The following is a 26,513-nucleotide window of genomic DNA, read 5'->3' on the forward strand; positions in this document are numbered from 1 at the left end:
AGACATGTATGTTGATGGATTAACTGGTGTCAATTATGGTTACTAGAGCAGTTGGAATGACCAATAATGTTCAGATTCTGACAAATAAGATAGTGGGGCCAATTCAGTAAGGATTGTAACAATTACAAATTTGGAAAAATTTGCGAGCAATCGTAAAATTGCGAAAGCACGCCCAAACCGAAAAACTGCAACACTAATGTAATGTTACAAAAAGAAGGTGGGCTTGTGAAATGTGCAAATATTGCGAAGACCTAAAAAAAATACGCAGTATTTGCATATAAATTTACAATTTTAAGCATTTTTTGCTTACATATTTCTGATGTTGCAATTTTTGGTAAACAACTGTGTTTTAACCTCAAATATTGCACTACCTACTTTTCGAGCCAAAAAAAAATAAAAAAAAATGGTGTTGCTGTTCTTGAACATATGTTTGTCTGTGTAGCGATATAAAACAAATTAAAAAAAAAATAACCAAATGTATGTGGGTATGTTTTGTTAACAAAAAATGTGTTGGTTGCTTAAAAAGCATAAAAAAACCTGTTAGGAAGCTGAAAGACTTTAAGCAAATCCTACAAAACAAAATGCTTGGAAATGTTAATTAACGTTTGCTTTTAAAAAATAGTGTGGTTGTCAAACCTTGATTGTTAGGAAGTGTAAAAACAATTAGGTTCCTAAACTATATTTTATAAATAAACATGTGTTACAGAGTTTAAATCTCCCTTACATGTTTAGAAGTTTCAATACAGCTGAATGAAGTGATTTGAGGTGTGAGCTTCTTCAGATGGATGCAGGGGCATATCTAGAGAGGAGGGGAACCGTGTGCAGTCTCCGGGTGTGGGTCCCCTCCTCTCCTGTCCGTCTGCTGGCAGCAGCGCCGTTAGTGCTCTTTCTGAGCGCTAGAGACTCTGGCACAGTGCCAGAGTCTACAGCACATGCGCAAGTCTCCGAAAAAATGGTGCGGCAGCCATTTTTTTGGAGACCGCGCATGTGCTGTAGACTCTGGCACTGTGCCAGAGTCTCTAGTGCTCAGACAGAGCACTAACAGCGCTGCTGCGGCTGCCGGCTACGGGACTCAGGAGAGGAGGGGACCCACACCCGGGCACCAGAAAGGTAAGTATAGAAGAAATGGGTGCAGTGTGTGCGGTGTGGGCCCCCTCTAGACCAGGGGCCCGTGTGCACTGCACACACTGCACCCGTTATAGATACTCCAGTGGCTGGATGTAATGAAGCAATGATTGCAGTATACATTGAACATTCTACAACTGAGGTCAGCTTGTGCAGTTTTTAAGGTAGACCTGTAGCCACTCAGAAATTGCACACCATAAATGTGCGATCAGTTGTAAAAATTGCGTATGCACCGCCCACCGAACATCAGCATATGCCCACAACACGCCCCACAATACGCCCCTGAACGTAGTTTTTGCAAGTCCAGCTCTTTAGTACGCCCCTTAAATGCCTACTTTTCGTAGTGCATATGCAGTTTTTGCTTCGTCTCAGAAGTTGCATTTTTTTCCTCAGTTTTTGTGGTATATGGTGCAGATTTTGCGATTTTCCACATTTTCTGCAATTTTTGCTGCTTTGCGATCCTTGCTGAATTAGGCCCAGTATTAGCAGGCAGACAAATAGTGAGATTTTTCTCCTGTGCCTGGTTTATGGAACAATAAAATACGGAACATAATATTTCATATATGTTGGATATAGAAATACAGAGCAGAATACTCCCAAAATGTATCTAAATAGAAATTAAATCAACCTATTACCAAGTCATCTATTAAAAGGAATACAGGGTAGTATACGGAGTTAATTTGCTACACAAGTGAGTCTCACCTCCACTGTCTGTTTAACAGGCCCCATAAATAGTTCATACTATCAATATTAGTGGACCTAACAAGAACTCAGTTATCACCTTATTCCCTGCATTAAGAGTCATACTGAACCACCCTATGATATCCACATAATTCATATGGCTCATCATTGTATATCCTCCTACATGATAGAAAATGACCTAAATAATATTCTCCAATGATTCATTCGGTAAATTATTCCCAATTGGGTTCTTAGGGGGTAATTCAGAGTTGATCACAGCAGCAAATTTGTTAGCAGTTAGGCAAAACCATGGGGGTCATTCCAACCCGTTCGCATGCAGCGGTTCTTCACTGCAGTGCGAACGGGTCGGAACAGCGCATGCATGGCAGTCGCATTGGGCACGCGCGTTGTTGCCCAGCGCAGTGGCCAGAACAAAGAAGAAAGTGATCGCGATTGCAAGAAGATTGACAGTAAGGAGTGTTCCGGGGCGTCTACTCACCGTTTTCTGGGCATGGAGATCCGAACACAGGCGTGTCCAGGCGTTTTGAGGGCGGATGTCTGACGTCAATCCCGGGACCTTCGTCGCTGGATCCATCGCACAAGGTAAGTAGGTCTGACCCTGGTCTTGTTTTGCAGGAAACTTTTTTAGCATAGCAGAGCTGCACAAGCGATCGCAGCCCTGCTATGCTAACATACACTCCCCCATAGGCGGCGTCTAGTTGATCGCACAAGCAGCAAAATGTTGCTACGTGCGATCAACTCGGAATGACCACCCATGTGCACTGCAGGTGTGGCAGATATAACTTTTGCAGAGAGAGCAAGATTTGGGTAGGTTATTTTGCTTCTGTGAAGGGTAAATACTGATTACTTTATTTTTACACTGCAATTTAGATTTCAGTTTGAACACACCCCACCCAAATCTAACTCTCTCTGCACATGTTATATCTGCCCCCCCTGCAGTGCACATGGGGGGTCATTCCAACCTGGTCGCGCGCTGCAGTTTTTCGCAGCGGTGCAATTGGGTCAGAACTGCACATGTGCCGGCGCTGTAGTACCGCCGGCCGTCATTGCCTAGTAATTGCATGTGACTGACAGGCAGAGGCAGTCGCTGGGCGGGAGGGGGCGGCACGGCAGCAATTGACCGCTGTTTTTGGGGCGCAGTCCGGCCAACGTGGGGGGAGGGGCGCAATGGCTGCTAATGTCACAGGCAGCCGCTGCGACCCTGGCAGCGACAAGTAACTTAACATTTATATACCATTTGGACTGTATGAAGGAACAAGTGGAATTGTCGGACATATTACACCCACTGTGATCCTTTTTACTAAATCCTGAGAGACTGGTTGGATATCCAGCTACCTAATTCCTCACTTCAAAGTGGTGAGATCAAATGGACATTTTGTTCTAACATAGCTGCTACTATTAGACACACAGATTATGTTTCATTGTTGCTCATTCAAATTGTCACATTTTATCATATTGTATTGATTCTCTGTAATTGTCAGAGTACTGTGCACAGTATTTTTATTACATTGGTTTATGTATGTATATATATATATATATATATATTTTATATGCATCTATCAAATCAGTCTATTGTCTTATCAACACACATTGGCATTTATATACAGTTGTATATTTTTCTATCGTCCGCTAATCCCAGGCGCAGTTGATTGTTCCTTTTTTCTTGTACTAATAATACAAACCTGCAGTGGTTTGTTTGCAACAGCGAGCGGGAGCAGCGGAGATCTGAAAAATTATATATATATATATATATATATATATATATATTTCCTATTGATAACAATTGGTTTTTTAAATTCAGCGCCTAAGTCTTTTTTTTTCTTGACAAGTAACTCCCGGCCAGCCGCAGGAGCTGTGCTGGCTGGGAGTTACTCTAGCGGCAATGCTTTTGTACTTGTGTGGTGGGGCCGGGCCAGACATGCGGGGCGGACTAGCCCTGTGCTGGGTGTCCCCCTCATGTCTGTGTCACACAGACATTTAGCACAGCTACGATCAGGTCGGAATGACCCCCATGGTTTTGCCCAACTGCTAACAAATTTGCTGCTGCGATCAACTCTGAATTAGGCCCTTAGACCGGAACAGTATGGAGAATCTCAGCAAAAATAAAAGAGTCAGTCAGGAATTGGATATACAGTTGAGTTTTTAATACACATAAATGTGTTTATCTTCTCACTCACTTTATTGATTTTTAACCAATATTTTGCTGTTTTGAAACACAACATAACTAAATAATTTTAATACTGAATTAATAAAAGATAAATTTTAAAGAGTCCCTCTAGTCAGTGCACCAGAATCTGATTCCTTTTGCTTCCCTCGATTTTTCCATCAGTTATATTATTATCAGCATCCAACTCAGTATTCCTCTGTCCAGCCCTGTCAGTACATAATCATCAGCATCCTACTCTGTGTCAGTTGCATTATCTGTCTTGATTGCTTAAGTTATTTCTGCTTATAGTACTCCTCGTCTTCTTGCTACACAGTCTTGTGTCTCCTTAGTTATCTATCTCACCTGCACACCCTCAGTACTCCCCAGTGCCAGTGGCTCTGTCTCGTTGTTGTGGTCTAACTTCTTTCTGTAGTCTATTGTTTGTGTACATACTTTATGTTCTCTCCTCACCCAAAAACTGTCCAGAGTTTGGGAGAGGTCTGTGTTTAAGTGTCTATTGTTTGTTCTCCAGTCCCTTGTCTTAGAGCAGCTCCTATCCTCTTTTGGTCTTTCGCTCCCACCGGCATTGATTCAGGTCACTCAGAGGTTGAGCTCATACTACCACTGGTGGCGTTAGTCCTTGTGGACAACCCTGTACCGGTAGGCGCATCAAGCCTTATGGGAAAAGCATCTCTTATAGGCTTGAAGACCTGCTGGTAGGTTCTTAAATCTAAATCCCAGGTGTAGAGGGGTCACTGCCCAGAAGACCTCCGTGAGCTTCGCCCTCCTTGGAAGGAGAACCGTCGCTAGGTGTAACATTATCAAAATCAAATCTAATGAACAGAAGAGAAATCTAAATCTAATAAATATTTAGTGTGACCACCCTTTGCCTTCAAAACAGCACTCTCCTTCCTTCCTTACTTTCCCTCCCTTATTCCACTTCTCTAATGTAAAGAATTGTAAATGTAAAGGCCCATATACACTGGGCGATTTTGAGCTCAAAGTAGCTCACTTTTGGCATTTTGAGCTACTTTGAGCACAAACTCATCCTGTGTGTATGGGCTAGCAATGAGCCAGTGGCGGAACTACCGCCAGTGCATGCAGTGCCTTGCACTGGGGCCCGCCACTGTCAAGGGGCCCAAAGCAGCGCGGCATGTAATGAGTCAAAATGATTCATTACATGCCGCTGTGTGCTGCGGGCCACCGTCGCCCACAGCACACAACCACCCGCCGAGGAGAGGAGTGCAGCGGCCACGGAGGAGAAAGAGGAGGAGGGAGGGGGAGGAGGGAGCCACAGCAGCGCTGTGTAATTGGTGGAGGTGCTGCTGCTGCTGTCCCTCTCCTTCACCATAGGCTGTCCTCTGCTGCTGTAAATGCTGGGAAGCGCATCCCAGCATTCACAGAGGCGGAGGACAGCCTATGGTGAAGGAGAGGGACAGCAGCAGCAGTGCCTCCACCAATTACACAGCGCTGCTGCGGCTCCCTTCTCCCCCTCCTTCCTCCTCCTCCTTCTCCCCTGCCTGGGATCTCTGCCAGAATAAGCTGCACTGAGGAGCCTGACTGCCTGCGGAAACAGTAAGTATAATCTATTCTTTTTCCTTCTTTCTTTTTCTTTCTTTCTTTTTCTTTCTTTCTTTCTTTCTTTCTTTCTTTCTTTCTTTCTTTCTTTCTTTCTTTCTTTCTTTCTTTCTTTTCTGTCTGCCTTAATGTGTAAAAAGGGGGACACTGTCTGCCTTAATGTGTAAAAAGGGGGACGCTATCTGCCGTTATGTGTAAAAAGGTTGCCGCTGTCTGCCGTAATGTGTAAAAAGGTTGCCGCAGTCTGCCGTAATGTGTAAAAAAGGGACGCTGTCTGCCGTTATGTGTAAAAAGGGGACGCTGTCTGCCGTAATGTGTAAAAAAGGGACGCTGTCTGCCGTTATGTGTAAAAAGGGGGGCGCTGTCTGCCGTAATGTGTAAAAAGGGGGATGCTGTCTGCCGTAATGTGTAAAAAGGTTGACGCTGTCTGCCGTAATGTGTAAAAAGGTTGACGCTGTCTGCCGTAATGTGTAAAAAGGTTGACGCTGTCTGCCGTAATGTGTAAAAAGGTTGTCGCTGTCTGCCGTAATGTGTAAAAAGGGGGCACTGTCTGCCGTTATGTGTAAAAAGGGGACGCTGTCTGCCGTAATGTGTAAAAAAGGGGACGCTGTCTGCCGTAATGTGTAAAAAGGGGAATCTGTCTGCTGTAAGGTGTAAAAGGGGCTCTACCTGGTGTAGTGGTGCTACTTTGTGGCGTAATTTGATTAATGGAGACTACTGTGCACCATTATATGAATTGGTATTATTTTGTGGCCACACCCCTTCCCCATGAAGCCATGCCCCTATATTTTTTGCACGTTCATAAGGTGCGCACTGTCCCTGTTTTACATAGAGGGGGGGGGGGGGGGTCTCCGATGCTGTTTCTTGCACACAGTGCTAAAATGTCTAGTTACGGCACTGTTGCTAGGTATCCATTTCCCTGGTCCTGAGCAGGTCCCTCTCACCAGATCCTCTCCAGGGGTGAGGGGGTGGGCTTGGATGGGATGAGGGGGGGGGGGGGCTAAGCATTTTTCGCACCTGGGCCCACCGCTTGCTAGTTCTGCCACAGTAATGAGCGCTCCGGCACCGTCGCTAGCCGCCACCATTCCTCGGGCAGGGTGTAGAGCCGAGGGAAGGCCCCTTCCCCCCTGTGGACATCGCTGGCACAGGGAAAATAGCTCAGTGTGTATGCACTGAGCTATTTTCCTGCCAGCAATGTCCATGATTATCACTGTGCCAGGGCCGGTGCAAGATCTCTCTGCACCCCAGGCAAACCTTCAGCCTAGTGCCTCCTAACCTGCTAGCCCCTCCCCTCTCTCTCACACACACACACACACACACACACACACACACACACACACACACCTCCCGGAGGAGAGATAGCAGGTGGCCACTAAGTGGGCTGGGGTGAATTGCATCATTATACATACATACACGGTCAGAATACCGACAGTGGCATCCCGAGCACCATAATAACGTCATTTTAAATTAAATTAATTAACTTTACTCCTTACCCTATCCCTCCCTCCCTGCAGCCTAAATACTAACTTTCAATATGCCGGCTATCAGGATTCTGACATCAGCATTCTGAAAGGTGTCAGGATTCTGGAGCCAGTATTTTAAACACCAGCATCTGGTCCGCCGGGATGCCATCTTCATCCCGTAAAATTGTTATCTGTTTCCATGTGTATACGCACAGACATACATATATTTGTATGCTCCTTATTGTGTTCGATCCCCCCTTCTTTAAGTTCATTACTGACCGCATACAGAGACATCCTTCAGTTTTTTGCTAGATGAATTACGTGGTGCCCTTCAGTGGACGGCGCCCCTAGGCAGCTGCCTAAAGCTGCCTAATGGTAGAGCCGGCCCTGCACTGTGCATACACACTGGGCAAAAACGCCTGGTGTGGTGTGTATGCACCCTAAGATGCAGCAAATATGCATGTTGACATACAGACTTATGAATATACATGTGCATGCAAATTTACAAGTACAGAAATGTGTGGCTTATACAAAACAAAATATACTTATACCCAGCTATACAGTACATGAAGCCCTCAATATTTCAGATTCCACATAGTGTTTTCTGTTCCTATCAAGTTAGGAATTAATCCAGCCACAGGGTTCAAAAATTTTTGTTGCAAAATGGAGAAATGTAAAGCATGCGGCATGTGCAGAGCCATAATAGATGTAGTGGGATGAGTGGGATGATATAAAAAGCCATTGCTCCATATATGGAAATGTCCAGTCTGATATTTCAGTGCTGAGCAAATTTTTTATTAAAATATTTCTGGATTACCTACATATGCATTGAGTATGGAGCAGAAATGCTGCATTCACTATGGCATCCAGAGCTTTTATAGTCAATTAATCACATGATTATATATATAGTTACTTGTGGTTAGTTGGCTCTTGGAAATTATCAATACATGGTATATTGTGAAGCAATATGAGGCCATGTATGCAATATTCTCTTTCAGCAACTTTGGGTAAACTGCTTATTCTGCAAATACTTCAAAATTCTGATAAACCTAATCTAGCTATAAGTCAAAGGTACATTTAAGAGATCAATTTAAAGTTCATTTATATTTTTCCTTTATCCAATGCCAAAATAGAACCACATTTCTGACCCAGACAGTCCATTTGCCCTTCTGAACATGCATGGGCACTGTGGCATACAGGGCCTCATTCAGACCCGATTGCAGCAGCAAATTTGCTAGCTAATAGGCATGTGCACTGCATGGGGGGGGGCAGATGTAACATGTGCAGAGAGAGTTAGATTTGGGTGGGGTGTGTTTAAACTGAAATCTAAATTGCAGTGTAAAAATAAAGCAGCCAGTATTTACCCTGCACAGAAACAATATAACCCCCCCCAAATCTAACTCTCTCTGCGAATGCAATATCTGCCCCCCCCCCCCCCCCCCCCAGAGTGCACATGGCTTTGCCCATTAGCTAACAAATTTGCTGCTGCGATCAGGTCTGAATTAGGCCCACAGTCTTGTTCCAGCTTCTATTTTCGGAACTGACCGCCCAATTAGGGCTTTGCTGTGCTTGCACGTTCTGAGCAGAGGTCTCAGGAGTGGAGGGACGTGTACTGTATGGTTTCCCCTGCCCTCATTTTATTAGGAGGGCCAGTGATGCCTCCCATTTTGAAGGGTGGAGTATGGAGTGTGCAGATGGTGATCTTGCATTGTGGGGACTTTATTTCGGTGTCACCATACTTTGTCTGTCTTTCCTACTTCATAGATTACTTTGTTGATTATATTTTTAATAGTTTTTTTAATTAGCTTAAATGAATAAATAGTTTTCCTACTTCATAGATTAGTTAGTTGATTATATTTTTAACAGTTTAATTAGCTTAATAATAAAGCTGACCTTCCTTCCCCCTTACGCAAGTCTCAGTGTCTTTATTTCATTACTGTTAAGGTGTTATTGATCTTCCATACACTAGGAGGAGGAGGACCTTCATCTGGCCATAGGTAGTTTATTTATTTGTTTGCTTAACTTGCGTGGGTGAAATTAGGGCTTCACTGTACGAGGCCCATTTAAAAAAAAAAAAAAAAATCTGCTTCACATTTTTACTGTAAGCCAAACTTAGTGGAGCTTATGCTGTGTTGAATTGGCACATGTTGGCGGAGTTTTTTTCTTACTGAGCATGCTCTGGAACTGAGCATACGCAAGTACACGTGATTCAGAAAATAATGCATTTTAGTCACATCTCAACTAAAAAGATGTAACTGAACTGTAGTGGAGTGTTCTACCATATGTAATCCATATCTCTCAACCTTCCTGATTTTTGTGGGACAGTCACGCTTTCCAGGCACCATTCTGTAGTGCCACACTGGACCCTCTGAGATTTATTGCCAGAGTGCTGGGCTCACCTAGTGTAACCAGAAACAGGGCATGACATGCAGTCATGACCCCAAAACATTGTACATTAGGTGGCATGGCTTAGAGAACACAAGTAAAAGTTTATATTTTTGTATAATAATAGAATCAAGGTCCGTAAATATGTCATCAAGGCGATAACAGCATACCAAAGTCCTCCTGAACAGTGGTGGATCTAGAAAGGGAAGTGCCCATGTGCATCCCCTCCTCTGATGGTGGATTCCCCAGTAGACTCTGGCACCTATCTCCAGGAAAATGGCGTGCAGTCAGCAGCTAGTGCAGCTGCATCAAGCTCAGCATTGCCTATACTTACATATGCTCACTCTATAGTACAAAAACTCACAAAATACATCCCCAAAACTGACATGTGTTCCTCTATGCATAAGCTTCAATATGCTTAGCTGCAAGGGCATTTTAAGACTGGAGGGGGCTCATAATTCTGACATTACCTTCAGAAATATGGTGCTTGTGCCATGCTTCTGATGATTTCTGCAGAGATACGGTATGGCGCCGGCGCCATATGCCCAAAGAGTTTGCCGGAATAACGCATGGCAGGTCGGGCAGGGTGTAAGTAAATGCAATGGGTGCAGAGTGTGTGCCCATTATAGATATGCCACTGGTTAGATTTTTAACAACTGAAATGTTAATAGAAATTGTTATTGTTGTTCCTGTCTGCTCTTTTGATGAATCCGAGTGTTAGAAAGCAGTGCACTTCCTAGTTGTGGTATTTGTGCAAACACAGGAAAGTTGGAACAATTAAATCTTGCTTAAAAATTGGAAGAAGAAAAAAGTCACAGAAATCTATGTAGCAGAGATGGGAACAAATCTTACAGGCATCAGTGTCCTAGAATAGAAAGGTCACAGAGTTCAATTTGCTAAGGGAAAATGTATTGTGAAAAAAAAGAGGGGCCATCTTACAGATGCATCATCATACATCTAGTCTCCTTACGCCATGCAGTGTGAGATGCTTGGCGTGAGTGAGCTGTCAGGTCGCATGCTACTCTGCTAACGTCAGGCATCTTTTTTTGCCTAACATGCATCTTAGTCACAACAAAATATGACTGGGATGCACGAGGAGACTGTGCTGATTAATTTGGTATACAATACTTGTATATTGTGTTTGAATGAGTCTGTATACGAAGCAAAACAGAACTTGTATTGGAAACATAATGTGGCTGCTACATTGTAGAACATCATAGACTCAGTCGCACACAGATATACAAGTGTCATATATCAAATTAATCAGCACAGTCTCATGCGTCCTAGTCATATTGTGTTGCCACTAAGAAGCATTTTCAGCAAAAAAGACACACAATGCTAGAAGATTCTCACATGCCATGTCATACCAAGGCGTGTGAGAGAGGGGCTGTTTGGAGTGACTGCAGCAAAGATATACAGTATGAGGACATATCTGTAGCTGCAAGCACAAGATGTCAACAATTATGTCCGTGATACATAGCACAGTTACATGATGATGAAGTGATTCGCAGTCACTAGAGCTCTGGCATAGAAGATTTGATCACCTTGGATATGACAGTGTTCACAAGTTACAAAACAGGATGTTCATGGGCATGTCAGTAACTGAAAGAGAGAAACCAAAATGTGTGAGCTGTATGTTAGGGAAACGGGTGTGATACAGGATACTGGCATTTGGGATACTAGCAGCCATAATACCATCACCGGCATCCTGTTGCTCAGTATCCCGACAGAGGATGGGTAAGTATGTTTACACCCCCTAAGCCTCCCCAGGGTTGCCTAACCCTAATCAACCCCTCCCTGCAGCCTAACCTCCCCCTTCCCCATTGCCTAACCCTCGCCCCGGAGCCTAACCTAACCCTACCACTCCCGGCCAAAACCTAGATGTCCCCGGCATACTTACGCTCGGGATGGCGTCAGCATTCCAAGTGATGTCAGAGTTCCGGTGCCAGCAATTTTAGCGACATGTTGGGATGCCGGTGCTGGGATTTCGAGCACCGGCAAACCAACCGCCAGCATCCTGACTGCATCCCAGGGAAACAAAGTTGTCAGCCAATTCTCAAGTCAGCAAGTAGAGCTACAGCACCACTTGAGATAGTACATAAAGATCTATGTAGTCCAATGGAAGTAAAGTCAGCAAGTGGATAGAAATCCTTTGTGAGATTCATAGATAACTTCACAAAAATGACACACGTGCACTTCATCAGAGAGAAATCTGAAGTGGTGAAAAAGATTGCAGACTTTCAGAGACTTGTAGAGAATCAAACAGGTCACAGACTCAAGACTCTGAGATCTGATAGTGGTAGAAAATAATGCTCTGTAAGAAATATTTTCTGTAAGAAAATATGGACTAGAGCATGAATTGACCATTGCCTAAACTGTGCAAAATGTGTGAGTGAACAGGCAAACTGTACACTAGAGCAAGATGTATGCTAAAGGATGCAGACATAGACAAGCAGTTTTGGGCGGAAGCCATATCCATATCACTTTATCTCAAGAATCGTTCTCCTACAGTTGCCCTAAATGACACAATACCTCAGAATTTTAGGAAGAAAAGCCTATGTGAATATATCAATACAGAAAGACGAAATCTGGATTTAAAGCTAGAAAAGTGCATCATAATTTACATGGGTGTGATACAGAAGATAGACATTCTAAAGTTCGACAGCTTTAGATAGACAGTCATAAGATTGACAGGTACAAAAGGATGACTCTCAAAAAGGTCGACAGGGTCAAAAGATCTACATGGTCAATTGGTTGACATGAAAAAGGTAGACCCAAAAAGTTGACTTTTTTGGGTGTTATTTTGTATTTTTAAACATATTTCACTCGAATCTGTGAAATGCATCCCCTCTCGGGATTGAAACGCTTTAGGCTCGAAAGACAATAGTTTGTAACATAGATAGTAAATGCAGCAAAAGTTGTAAAAACATGAAAAAACCCTAAAAAAACACGTTGACCATATGTGTGTAGACCTTTTTCATGCCGACCTATTGACTGTCGACCTTGTCACTGTCTATCCATTAACCACCTCCCGCTTGGCTATTGCCATGAGAGTAAAGGTTACAGATTGAGGAATCCAAATACTAGAAAGCTTAAGTCATAAGATGTTATATTCAAATAAACAGCACAAGTTACAGAATGGCTGGAACTTGATATGTAGAATAGGTATGTGTCGCTGAACATACCAGCAGTTGAAGATGTATATAAGACAGAGACTATCAGTGTGGAAGTTCAACAGTAGAGATGATTTCTGCAAGATCAAATATTGGTAAGCCATCTAAGAATTATGATGAGAAATTTGCAAACATCACATTCAGTGAACCTATGGACATCCAGAAGCCATAGTCAAGGTCCAATTGGTGTGACTAGAAGTCCAATATAGGAAAAAGATCTTTACAAGATTTTATAGTCACAAGTGTGAAAGATCAAAGTCATCTTAACAGCAGTGTAGGTCCCTGGGCAAAACAATGCACTGCACATCCTCCATCGGTAGGGGTGAGGGGTGCTATCAGCGGCAACTTTGATGTCCCATGAGCGATAGGGGGTGTTCTATCTTCCACTCAGTATGTAGGACTTGGAGCAGTAATTTCTGCTAATTACTCCTTTACTGCACAGATGGTGAGAGATGGGCTGGCAGTGTCATGACTGTGGTTTCTATGAACCCGGCGTATATGTGAAGTCCGAGCGGGTAAATGGAGGACTATGTGTATATTTAGCTGGTCTGTGGAAATCAGTGAGATGAAGTAGTAAGGAGCAATCCCTGACTGGGGATTGAACCTGGGCCTTGACAGAGGGAGCCGTATCCTGACCACTGGATCACCAGGGACTTGGTGTTGACAGCAGGATTGTGACTGTATTGGTGAGAACAAACTAGATATACTGTCACAGGAGTAGATGTTTGTGTACTCAAGATTATTATGAAACAGGCTCTCTGGAGTTACGCAGAGCTGAAGACGTTAAAGCGGACTGGTTACCGGTGAGACTGGAACTGGGCTGGTTACCGATGAGACTGACAGTATAACTGGAAACGCAACTGTATGTAGAACAATGACTGTGGCTGTGACTTTAAGACGAGGCTGAAGATGAACTGAAGACTGTGGATGTGGCTTTAAGATGAGACTGAAGAATACTGTGGCTGTGGCTTTAAGACAAGACTGAAGAGTACTGTGGCTGTGGCTTTAAGACGAGACTGAAGAATACTGCGGCTGTGGTTTTAAGACGAGACTGAAGAACACTGCAGCTGTGGCTTTAAGACAAGACTGAAGAATACTGCGGCTATGGCATTAAGACGAGACTGAAGAATACTGCAGATGGGGCTTTAAGACAAGACTGAAGAATACTGCAGCTGTGGCTTTAAACCAAGACTGAAGAATACTGCAGCTGTGTCTCTAAGATGAGACTGATACTGGATATAACTGGTAACACAACTGTAATCCAGACAGGAACCAAAGTAAAAATGTTACCTTTTAGGGAGCTCAGCTACGAAGTTCACACAGAGCTGTGTGACACAGAAACTGGCAGATTCTGTAGCACAAGTAACTTTACTTATACTTCCTGGTCCTTGGTCATTGGTGAACAGAGTCAGGTGATTCAGAGAGTCTCAGGCTGGCACAGGATTGGATAGCCCCAGGTCAGGTGATCAGACCCTGTCATTTCAGTACTCCAGGTTAGGCTCCGACGTGGAGTGAGGCCTAGCAGGCTGAAAAAACACTGAAGCCTGAATTTCTGCAAATGAACAGAGGGTGCTGACTTTTAGGTCTAAACTCCAGAATGAACACAGTGAAGAATCAAAATGCTGCACACAGCTGATTACTGATTACTTAGAGGCATTCCTACTCAGGTGGCTAATCAAGGTAAGAAAACACAGATTTGCAGTCTTCCTGGTGAGCTGAACTGATGCAAGTTACAGAATTCACTGAGGTAAGCCCCAGAATATGAGAAATACAGTCAGGATTGTGACAGTACCCCCCTCTTCAAGGGTGGACTCTGGACACCCATCTTGAATCTTAGAGGAAATTGAAAAATTCATACAGAAGAACTTAAGACCTTTGTTGATGCCTCTTCTTCTTACTGGAACATATGGATTTAACCAGAGAGAGTGGAATTTCCTGTAAAGAAAAAACTTCCTAAGAAAACACAGGACCTCCCAGGAAAGGAGTAGCATCATAAACTGGATCAAATTTAGAGTCTGAGTCCAAGTCTGATGGAAGATACGAATCTCCCTTAGATACACAGCTTGGAGATGACAGGGAAGTGCAGTGGAGTTTTAAATTCTTTGGTGGAGAACTTAGCATTGGGCTAGGAGTGATTGCTAGAGGACCAGTTTTAATGACCAGATTCTTCCGGGAGGAGATACTTGGATTATCCTTGGAAGGACAGCACAAACTTCCTTTTGTTTTAGACTATTGTAGGTTGAATGAAGAACTGGAATTCTGTTTGGAGCATGATTTTTTAACAGAGTCGGATTCCGAGTGTTTAGGACTAAATTCTTCAATCACTGCATTACTAAAAGTCTGTAAATCATGAAGTACAGGATCATTATTCTCAAAAAGCGTGTTAGCCCACTCCAAAGATCTTCCACGGAATGCCAGTTACATATATCGAGTAACGTTGGAAAGAGTTACTGCACCCGAAGGATCTGACTCCATCAGAGAGAGAATCAATCAACTAGAGCATCATATTGCAATAAATCTCCATCAAAGTAAATAGGTGCTAAAGCATCAGACGAAAGCTTAGAGGGTGAAACTGATGACGTACTCTCAGAAGCTGGATTGAAGTTAGTTTGAGGGACATCAGTCTGATGAAAAGATATCCTTCCTGAAGTTGTCTGGCTGAAATCCTCAACTGAGAAATCATTTGAAATGTCCTCCTGGATGGAGATGCTAGTAATCCCTGAAGCTGCGATACTCACGTCTGTGACTGAGGCAAACGACTCTGGCGACTGGACTGAGGAAGCAACATCAATATCCATCTCAACAACATTAGCCTGAAGACCTTTATTGAAATCAGCATATGGAACAATAGGTTGCTCAGAAAAGCTTAGGGACAAAGCTGAGACAAATTGGTGTCCAGCTCTGTAGCACTAGAATTCTCAACAGTTACTGGATTAATAATTTTACATGGAGTGGCTGAAACTGGAGAAATCTTTGGATGGACGAGTAGGACCGGATTGGATCTGAGGATACCTGAATTGTCTGGAGCCAAAAAAGATTGACCAGACTGGTCCTGGAGTATAGTTGGACCGGCTAGAACTGAGATGGACTGACCAGGCTGGACCTGGAGTATTGCTGGACTGGCTGGAACTGCGTCAGTCTGACCAAGCTAGACCTGGAGTATTGCTGGACCGGCTGGATCCGGGACTGACTGACCAGGCTGGATCTGGAATATAGCTGGACCGGATGGAACCGGAACGGACTGACCAGGCTGGGCCTGGAGCATTGCTGGACCGGATGGAACCGGGACAGACTGAACCGGACATATGGACGGGACCAGACTGAGTCCGGACGAACTTGAGCTGGCAGGAACTGAATCTGAAAGTTCAGGCGGCCCATCCTGGACCTGTACCATGCTAACTGCAATTATGGTATCACTCTCGGAAGGTGGCAAACAAGAGTTTGTGTCTGCATCCGAGGCTTTACGAATTCCTTCTGGGAACTTAGCCTTGGATACATCCCTTGTGGCTGAAACTCTGGAGACCCCGCCTGGGGTTAGCAAGTCAGACACCTTACTTAGGGTTGGCAAATCCAGCGTCCCTCCTTGGGTTAACAGATAAGACACTTCTCCTTTAGAAGAAGATTCAGGTCCCCCTTCTGGAGCCTGAACATCAGATACCCTTCCTGCAAATCAAATGCCTTTTCAGAGGCTGCAGGGTCCAATGCCCTTTCTAGCGCTGAAAGTTCAGATGCTCCTCCTTGGGCTGCAGAGACAGATGCCCCTCCTTGGACTGCAGAGACAGATGCCCATCCTTGGGCTGCAGAGACAGATGCCCCTCCTTGGGCTGCAGAGACAGATGCCCCTCCTTGGGCTGCAGGAACAGATGCCCCTCCTTGGGCTGCAGGAACAGATGCCCCTCCTTGGACTGCAGGAACAGCCACTCCTCCTTTGGCTGCAGGAACAGCCATCTCCTCCTTGGGCTGCAGGAACAGATTCCCCTCCTTGGGCTGCAGGAACAGATGCCCCTCCTTGGGCTGCAGGAACAGATGCCCCTCCTTTGGCTGCAGGAACAGATGCCCCTCCTGGGGCTGCAGGAACAGACTGCTCTGTGACTTTAAGTGGCTTGAACATTCTTCTCTGGACACCCAACTTGGGACAGGGTCTTTTAATCACAGGACCCAAGTCATAAATTTGAGTCTCTTTTTGAGGAGTTTTCTTGACACCCCCGTCTTCAGTAATAGGATCAACTACTAAAAATGACTTGAAGACATGACTGCTATGATACTAAGATTTGCCACCATTTCCTGGCTTGCGAAGAATACAATCCTTAACAAAATGACCAGAATTTCCACAGTAAAGACAGAGGTGTAGCCTGATGTTCAGCTTCAGAGAGCTTAGGCCATGGATAGCTCTGATGAACAACTTTTCCTTGCGCAGAGGAAGAGACTTTAGTAACTGGATGGGACAAAACAGGATCAACAACGTTGGTGGCATTCCTGAAGAGTTCAGGCGTCACAGAAAGAATCTTAGTCAAAAGTTCTTGTAACTGTATTAACATCTGGTAGAGAATCCGCAGTTGGTCAGGAGTCAGAGCAGAGGGAGTCTGAGAATTTCTGGAGAATGAGTTCAGCTGCAGACACTGTGCCAATTGATGCTGTGATGACTCCAAACCCTCCAGACGTTCTGTAATATTGCTTAGGAGGTCCCGCATCAGACAAACACTTTTGGCTGGGTCAATGTGGCCAGTTCCTACTGTCATGACTGTGGTTTCTGTGAACCCGGCGTGTATGTGAAGTCTGTGTGGGTAACTGGAGGACTATGTGTATATTTAGCTGGTCTGTGGAAATCAGTGAGATGAAGTAGTAAGGAGCAATCCCTGACTGGGGATTGAACCAGGGCCTTGACAGAGAGCCGTATCCTGACCACTGGATCACCAGGGACTTGGTGTTGATAGCAGGATGGTGACTGTATTGGTGAGAACAAACTAGATATACTGTCACAGGAGTAGATGTTTGTGTACTCAAGATTACTATGAAACAGGTTCTCTGGAGTTATGCGGATCTGGGGAAAGAGCTGAAGACATTGAAGCGAACTGGTTACCGATGAGACTGGAACTGGGCTGGCTACCGGTGAGACTGTGAACCGCACTGTGAACCGGGCTGGGTACCGGTATAACTGGAAACGCAACTGTATGTAGAACAATGACTGTGGCTGTGACTTTAAGACGAGGCTGAAGATGAACTGAAGACTGTGGCTGTGTCTTTAAGATGAGACTGAAGAATACTGAAACTGTGTCTTTAAGACGAGACTGAAGAATACTGCAGCTGTGGCTTTAAGATGAGACTGAAGAATACTGCAGTTGTGGCTTTAAGACAAGACTGAAGAATACTGCAGCTGTGGCTTTAAGACGAGACTGAGGAATACTGCAGCTGTGGCTTTAAGATGAGACTGATGAATACTACGGCTTTAAGATGAAACGAAAGAATACCACGGCTGTGGCTTTAAGACAAGACTGAAGAATACTGCAGCTGTGTCTTTAAGACAAGACTGAAGAATACTGCAGCTGTGGCTTTAAGACAAGACTGAAGAATACTCAAGCTGTGGCTTTAAGACGAGACTGAAGAATACTGCAGCTGTGTCTTTAAGACGAGACTGATACTGGATATAATTGGTAACACAACTGTAATCCAGACTGGTAACACAACTGTAATCCAGACAGGAACCAAAGTAAAAGTGTTACCTTTTAGGGAGCTCAGCTACAAAGCTCACACAGAGCTGTGTGACACAAGGAACTGTCAGATTCTTTACTTATACTTTCTGGTACTTGGTGATTAGTGAACAGAGTCAGGTGATTCAGAGAGTCTCAGGTTAGCACAGGATTGGATAGCTCCAGGTTAGGTGATCAGACCCTGTCATGTCAGTACTCCAGGTTAGGCTCCGATGTGGAGTGAGGCCTAGCAGGACCTAAAAAAAACACTGAAGCCTGAATTTCTGCAAATGAACAGAAGGTGCTAACTTTTACGCCTAAATTCCAGAATGAACACAGTAAAGAATCAAAATGCTGCACACATCTGATTACTGATTACTTAGAGGAATTCCTACTCAGGTGGCTAATCAAGGTAAGCAAACACAGATTTGCAGTCTTCTTGAACAAATGCAAGTTACAGGATACGCTGAGGTAAGCCCCAGAATATGTGAAATACAGTCAGGATCATGACAGAGAGGGAGAACACTAAACTGTAGAAAGGGCCATTGGACTGAATGAAGGGACCCTGATTTATGACTTCCAGGGTGGTAGGGGGTGTTTAATGCACATAGGAGGGGTGGATAGTAGAGTGGGCTTAGTATTCATAATTTTCCAGTATGAGGGAAGATTGCTTGACTGCAGATATCTCCAGTTCTTGGAAATAGATTTCTTAGCTTTCTTTCAGGAGGTACTAGAGACTTGGGGATCAGAGTTCAGGAGCCAGAGCAATCCACCAATCTATAAAACTGAATACCAGGTGTGTGGAGCTGGAGCAGGGACCAGCTGCTGATATCTCTGGTTCTAGGTATAGTAGAGACAAGCTGCCAGTGTCCACCAAAAGTAGAGAATAACAGCTTTCGGAGAATACCCTCAGAAAAACTGTAAGTCAGAAAGAACCAGAGATATCTGGCTAGTAAGAGCAAGGCTCACATGGGGACCACTGCTTTGAAGTCGGATATCGCAGGCTCCCCAGGGTCGATTTAAAAAAAATCTGGTACCCCTGGTAAAAGCGAACCCTCAGCTATCAGACTAGGGCCCTTACACTCCTGGAACCCTTAGGCAACTGCCCAATGAGCCCATATGAAAAGACGGCCTTGTGAAAGATGCCAGGAATCGTGACAGTGACAGCAGTCCCAAGTTTGTGAGTTTAGAAACCGTTGCCATGGTCCATGCTGTCAGTGAGGAAACTCTTACTGATATGTTTACCATAAAGACCAGACCAGAATCACGTGATATATTATTTTTTCTTATTTATTGGGAGATGTACTAAGCAGTGAAAAGAGTGGAAAAGTGAGCCAGTAGAGAAGTTTCACATGGCGACCAATCAACATTGAAGTAACATTTAAAATGTGTATATTATAAAATTATACAGAGCAGCTGGTAGGTTGCCATGGACAACTTCTCCACAGATTCACTTATCCACTCTTTTCACTGCTTAGTACATCTACCCCAAAGTTTTTAACATGTTTCTTACATGTCACTATGAGAAAGCTGAAATTACATGTTTGTGTAACAAGGAGAAGCTTATAGTGAGGGGGGATGTTAGAAGTCGGTGCACTCCCGCTCCTCTCCCCACTATGCATACAACCTGGGTACTAGTATCCAGGGAGGTCAGTCCCCCAATCTGACATATTACTGCACATGTGCTGCAGCCCACTTCTAGATCTTTAGTATAGTGAAGAGTGTGTGAGAAGTGACATGATGGAGACACAAGTCTCCCACATAGCTCCAGAAAGACCACTGATTACCAGATATAAGGGGTCATTCCGAGTTGATCGCTCGCTACCAGTTTTTAGCAGCCGCGCAAACGCTATGCCACCGCCCACTGGGAGTGTATTTTAGCTTAGCAGAAGTGCGAACGAATGTATTGAAGAGCGCATGCCAAATTTTTTCATGTAGTTTCAGAGTAGCTCAAAACCTACTCAGCGCTTGCGATCACTTCAGCCTACTCAGTTCCGTATTTGACGTCACACACCCGCCCAGCGTTCACCCAGCCACGCCTGCATTTTTTCTGGCACGCCTGCGTTTTCCCAAACGCTCCCTTAAAACGGTCAGTTGCCACCCAGAAATGCCCCCATTCATGTCAATCACTCTGCAGCCACCAGTGCGACTGAAATGCATCGCTAGACCCTGTGCAAAACTGCATCGTTCGTTGTGCCCGTACACATGCGCAGAATTGCCATTTTTTAGCCTGATCAACTCGGAATGACCCCCATAGAGATGTTCCATCAACTCTGCACCACTACCTGCAATGGTAGCTATATAAAACTCCACTACACTGAAGCTTCCATGCATGAGAACCAACACCACTTGTTAATATAACCCTGCTGTTCATTGTTTGAGTTATCTGCTGGTGCATGACTATATGATAATGCAAATAACAATACCTGTACACACACATACCTCCCAACTTTGAAGGGGGAGGAAGAGGGACCCCTGCGTGGCGAAGCCGCACGTGACCCGAAAAGGGGGCATGGCATCTGCCGATTGGGCATGGCTGAGTGCCATGGACCCGTTTTCGGCATTTTGGGGGCTGTCGAAGTAAAAATATTACATAGAGAGAACATACAGACTCCACACATTATGAGTCGCTATGCTTGCAAATACGCGCAGCGAGCACAGCAATCTACGGTACCATACGCATTTACACAGACATGCCACAGAGATAGATTCTACAAATATTTCATACAGCACATAATTTGAACATATCAAGCACCAGACATCATAATGTTTTAATTATATAATGGAGTAACGTCATGTATGTGTATTATTGGAACGAAGCAAGATGGACATGTCGTATTTAGTATTAAAGCAACCAGATTAATGTGTATATCAATTTGATGGCTGTTATTAAGTTGTAGCTCATTGCAACAAGTAGATATGATTAAATGTATGAAAGCTAAAGTCACTCTTATTAGAACAATGGACATTCCAAGCATGTGATGGACAGGAAACTCATGCCAGCCCTTTTGATGTCTTCAAGGCTGAACCATGTTTGCATATGAACCGATCAGGGACTCATCATGAATGAGAAACTTCCCTCCCCTAGACTAGTCTGTGCACTCCCCCAAATTACATAGTACATTGCTGATGAGACACACAGAGGTCTCTGTTCTTTTTCCCTGGGTGCTGTTCGAGATGCTGTCTGCCCAGTTCCTGTAGTTATTTGCTGAGAGAGATATATATATAGAGCGGAGGATGCATTGAGGGAATGGTATTGTATGCTGGCCTGTAACTGTATGTATTTGATTTAGTTTGTATTAACTGCTTACTGTATAAATTGTAACCATGTAACTATATATACAGTATATATATACTGTACATTGTGATATATTGAATACATATCCTTTTAATAACAAATATATGCATCAATGAGCTTTGGGACTCAAACAATGTGTGGGTGTATTGTTTTCTCTTAAAGGATGTAGTGTTTTGCGACGTACAGCGCACTTTTATCGTATATGGTAATAAGATTCGCCTGGCGTCCGCAGTATATATTAGAGCGGGCATTTTAAATATTTGTTAGAAAGCAATTTGGCATTTACAGATTAGGGCTGCGTCCGCGATATCACGGTCTTAATGATGCACTGTACATTACAAACGCGACGCTGTGGTCGATCAGCTAACAGTGGACGCATTGTGATGCTGACAAATCACATCCGCATGTATTGTTGTGCTACCAGTAAGCCGCTGATATGAAATTCAAGGGACAATGTGTTTCTCATAATATTTAAGATGCTACAGCGTACTTTTATTGTTGGAAAACAAAGTTCAAATAAGTCATATTGTGTTTGATTCAGATTGGATTGTTTATCTGTTAAGTAGATTTAAAAGTACATTTAAAAATTGCTGCATAGCCTTGATATAGCTTTTTTTTTTTTTTAAAGTCAGGCCTAAAGTAACTTTGGTGCCAGTGTGGAGTGTGATTTCTTTGTGACAAGGAAACCGCATGGTCTGTCCTCCATTTTGGACTAACCACATGGCCTGTCCACCATCTTGTGTAAACCTCATGGATGTGGAAGGGGGAGGAGCAGTGGCCATTTTAGCAAGGCACTTTCAAAATAGCTGATTTTCAGTGTGCTCAGAACAATCAGTTTTCTTTGTCACATCTAGCACCATTTATGAGTTACCAATGAATTTATTTAACCCATGCCATAGTCAATTACAAATAGTTTCAATTGGGCCTAGTGAGAGTACATGGTGAGATAAGTGAATTTTTTTTCCTTCTTGTCTGTGAAAAAGTAAAAAAAAAAGAGTTTTTTTTCTTTCTTTCTTTCCAAGACTTGGAGTATAGCCATTGAAATGCAAATGAACCTGTGTAACTACTTTTTTTTTTTTAGTAGTGAACAGCAAATATCTTTGATATGCAAATTAGAGGCAGTGAAGAGGTAAGGTGTCAGGTAGGAGGCCAGTAAATGATACATATATATATATATATATATATATATTATTATAATTATGTGTATATTTATATCAGTGTATGTTCTGCAAGATAGTTATCCAATCTGAATCATAGCATTTAAATTATTGGTTATTAGTCATTTTAGATCTGTGTGAAATCGGATACATTTGTTGCTATATAGATAAATTTGAATTAGTGTGTTAAGGGAATAATTATAAAAACACCAAACGCAGTTCTGTCCCAGTCATAAAGGGTTACACAGAACAAGTGTGGGTTGTGCTTGCTTGTGCTTGTGAGCGATTATAGTTTGTATTGCTCACATTTATAGAGGTTGTGTGATTTGCTTTATTGCGGACACACGTTTTGTACACGTGGCTCGGACAAAGTACAGGACCGCGCATGCAGCGTAAAAGGCACGCACGGTCACGTGTTTATGCAAAGTCGCGTAAGAATATGGATGCTAAGTACAAATTACACGATATTTGTTCAATTAAAGGTGGGATAGTATACATTTAATACAATAGCACATAACTATCCAATTTTAAAAACAGGTTACCTTAAAAACTTAGTTTAAAAACTGTAAGTACCTCTGGGGTAAAGCGGCCGACCTAAGGGAGTAAAAATTTTCTGTACAGAAAAGAAAAGCAAGGTGTATTTGAGTGAGTGAAAGTAGGAGTGAGTGGATTTGAACCCCGGAATGCGGGATCCCGTCGTTGGTACACCAAGTAAGTGGAGGCTTGGCGGCGTGAGGCGGCTGACTCACGTTAATATAGATAGAGATAATACGCAAATCGTGAGGAGATTTGTAGAGGAGCGTAATATAGAATTGTGCATTGTGCAGAAGTATAGAAATTGTGAATTGAAGTTTAAAGGTTTTGTATTATGCTCCGGCTGAGGTTTCGCAGCTTGTGATTCGATTCCAGTGGTCGTAGGGTGGATAGGTAACAAGTACCTATACGCTGTGCGATTGGAGCGCATGTTTGTGGGTGCGATACATAGCGCAACTTGATACCCCTTTACGAGCTTTTGCATAAAATTGCGGTATCATTAGCACTGTGTAGAGCATACACAAGCGTGATTTGTGTAAGTCAAAAAGGGAAGTTTTCGCTGGTCTCTCTCAGGAAAATCTTCAACGGTGGATATTCACTGGAAAAGGTAAGTTATTCCTAAAACTTCCAGTGAATAGAAGCCAGTTAGGGCTTCACTGGGTATGCGGTGGTCACTATTGGAGTGAGTCGTGGTACGCCAGCGGAGAAGGAGCGAGTGAAAGCGTTAGGTGTCTTTCACCGTCTACTGTGTTGTGCATTTGGGGATTGTGTTTATAGGCAAAAAGTCTGCGATGGGATCCAATTGCACAAGCAGTGGGCGTTTGGTAGCTAGGGTTCAAGCTGAAGAGTTGGGACCGAGAAGGTCAGATTTGCGGCCGAGAGGGTCAGCGAGGTTTATTATGTGTGAGAAATATGGCTCACACATGGAGGCTTTTTGCAATGAATGGGTACGTATGACTGCTAATGATAGGGCATCATTCCCTAGGATGGGCAGCTTTGAACCAGAGGTACAGCAGAATGTAGGTAGTAGATTATGCCTGATCAAATCTAGAAAACAAAGGGTCAGACATACAAATTGTTTAAACCTGTGGCAGCAAGAGCGGTTGGTGAGTTTGATCCTAAGGTATTGCAGGTGGTATGTCTAACCAAAGTCATATAAGACAAGAATGGAAATATAAGAACTGTTTGAACTTGTAGCAACAATAAACAAGTAGGAAGAAAAAGAGAAAGCAAGTACACCGCCATATGTAGATGTGGAAGCAGTTACGGCCAGCATACAAACTATAGAAAATAATAAAAATATGAAAAATATGACTGTAACCTATATATGTATTAATGAATGTTGAAGTTTTATTTAGGAGGAGAAGGCAACCTGATTGGTTTCAGCCATTTCTCATGCAGAGGAGTATCCAACCAGTAAAAGAAGAGCAGTAACCTGTGGGGGAAGTGGCAGAGAACTGGTAAGTATGGTATCATTCGTGTACATATATAGTAAAACCCGAAAATAAAATAAAAATCAAGAAAGTAACATCAGAAATGAAGAAAAACCTGTCCGCACATTAGTATTTGCCAGTAGGAAAGCGGACAGAGACAGGGTAACCCCCGGGTATTTCTTTTAGTTACCATATAAGAAGTATTCATTCCTAGTAAAGCCCCTAGTCAAGATGAGCTCGGAAATGTTTGTTGGACCATGTACAGACCCTTAATACGGGATGAGAAGGATTGAATGAATACTTTGCATGACCTAGAAGCTTGTTACATTTTTTTTTTTTGTCTTTTGCAGTAATAGAAAACTCTCCGTCTGGATAAGATCACTTGTAAACACTAATTTGGCAAATGGGAGGTGGCTGTCTCTGTGCTAATGGACGGGCTCAATAAGGCATTGAGGGTCAGGGTGCAGACTTCTTTGCCAAATTGGAAAGGGGTCACAGTAGCTAATCTTAGAGAGTGCGCTATGGAACATCACAAGAATATTGCTAGGCGCAGAGAACAACAGGTGGAGAGGTTGAGGACGGTAAGTATACAGGCACATACAGGAAAGACCCATCAGTCCAAACCCCAGATCCCTAATGGTAAGTCAAGGTCAATAATATGTTACACTTGTAGGAAGGAAGGGCATTATTCCAGAGATTGTAGGAGTAGTAGGACACATAGTCAATATAGACCCCCTAGACAGAAAACACAAGCCACATTATTAAACACATAGACGGGACCAAGGGACAAATAGTACGGAATCACAAGCCATATAGAAAACACAGATTCGGCTAATGGGAAGAACAAAATAAATGCAGCATTACCCTTTGACAAAACTTGCTGGGGTTAAGATGGGGCCTCTAAACTTTTGCTTCTTTTTCCTAGCAGAAATGGCCCCTGATTAACTTAACAGGAGCTTTGTTAGATATGATATACATATAATGTGCTCACGCTCAGGAAGTACACAGTATGTTAGACACCCACGAAGACTAATGTTACATTTCACTGTTCTAGATGCATGTCCATCACAGGTAGAGGAAATTATCTCACAGATACCGGGTTCCCTATGAACTTAGGATGGACAGGACACTGGATTGATGGCTGGGATAGTCCCAATAGCGATACAACAAACACAGAATTTTTTTTAAGGGGAGTAGACCAAGTAGAGAATCACTTCTCCGTAGTGCCCAATCCAGTTGTCAAATTTTAATAAAATCTTCTCCACCTCTACAAACTTATCTGTCACCAACCTCTATTTTGTTTCTCCACAGTTTCCTCTTCATCTTTTGCATTCACACAGAGTGGTACAATACATGGACCCGATTACAGTTCAAACACTACATGCCTAATTGGTCCTTCAGAGTTCTGCCTGAACCCAGTATATCTCACCAGCACGATAACACCAGTATTACTGCAGTGTGCCTTGTCATGCACAAAGGGTGGAGGAAGGATGGGAATACTGGTGAAGGGAAATTTTGTATAGACACTGATATGCCTGTTGGAGAATGACAAACCTGACATTTTTTCTTTTTCTCCTTCTTTCTCTCCTCTAGAGATGTTGTTTTTTTTTTTTTTTTTAGTTATGCTCATGATACTCTACATTGCAAACACACAACAGTTTCGTACAGTTAAAACCCTTTAGGAATTATTGTTATGTATTGGTGTGCACTGATGTTTTCTCAAACTGGGTAGAGGCATTTCCTGCCGCCACGGATGCTGCTGTGTTTACCGCAAAGAAACTTGCGCAGAAATTTGTATGTAGATAATGGTACCCCTAGAAGTAGGAGCAAAG

The sequence above is a fragment of the Pseudophryne corroboree genome, chromosome 5, assembly GCF_028390025.1.
Source record: "Pseudophryne corroboree isolate aPseCor3 chromosome 5, aPseCor3.hap2, whole genome shotgun sequence".
In the NCBI taxonomy this organism is placed as follows: Eukaryota; Metazoa; Chordata; class Amphibia; order Anura; family Myobatrachidae; genus Pseudophryne; species Pseudophryne corroboree.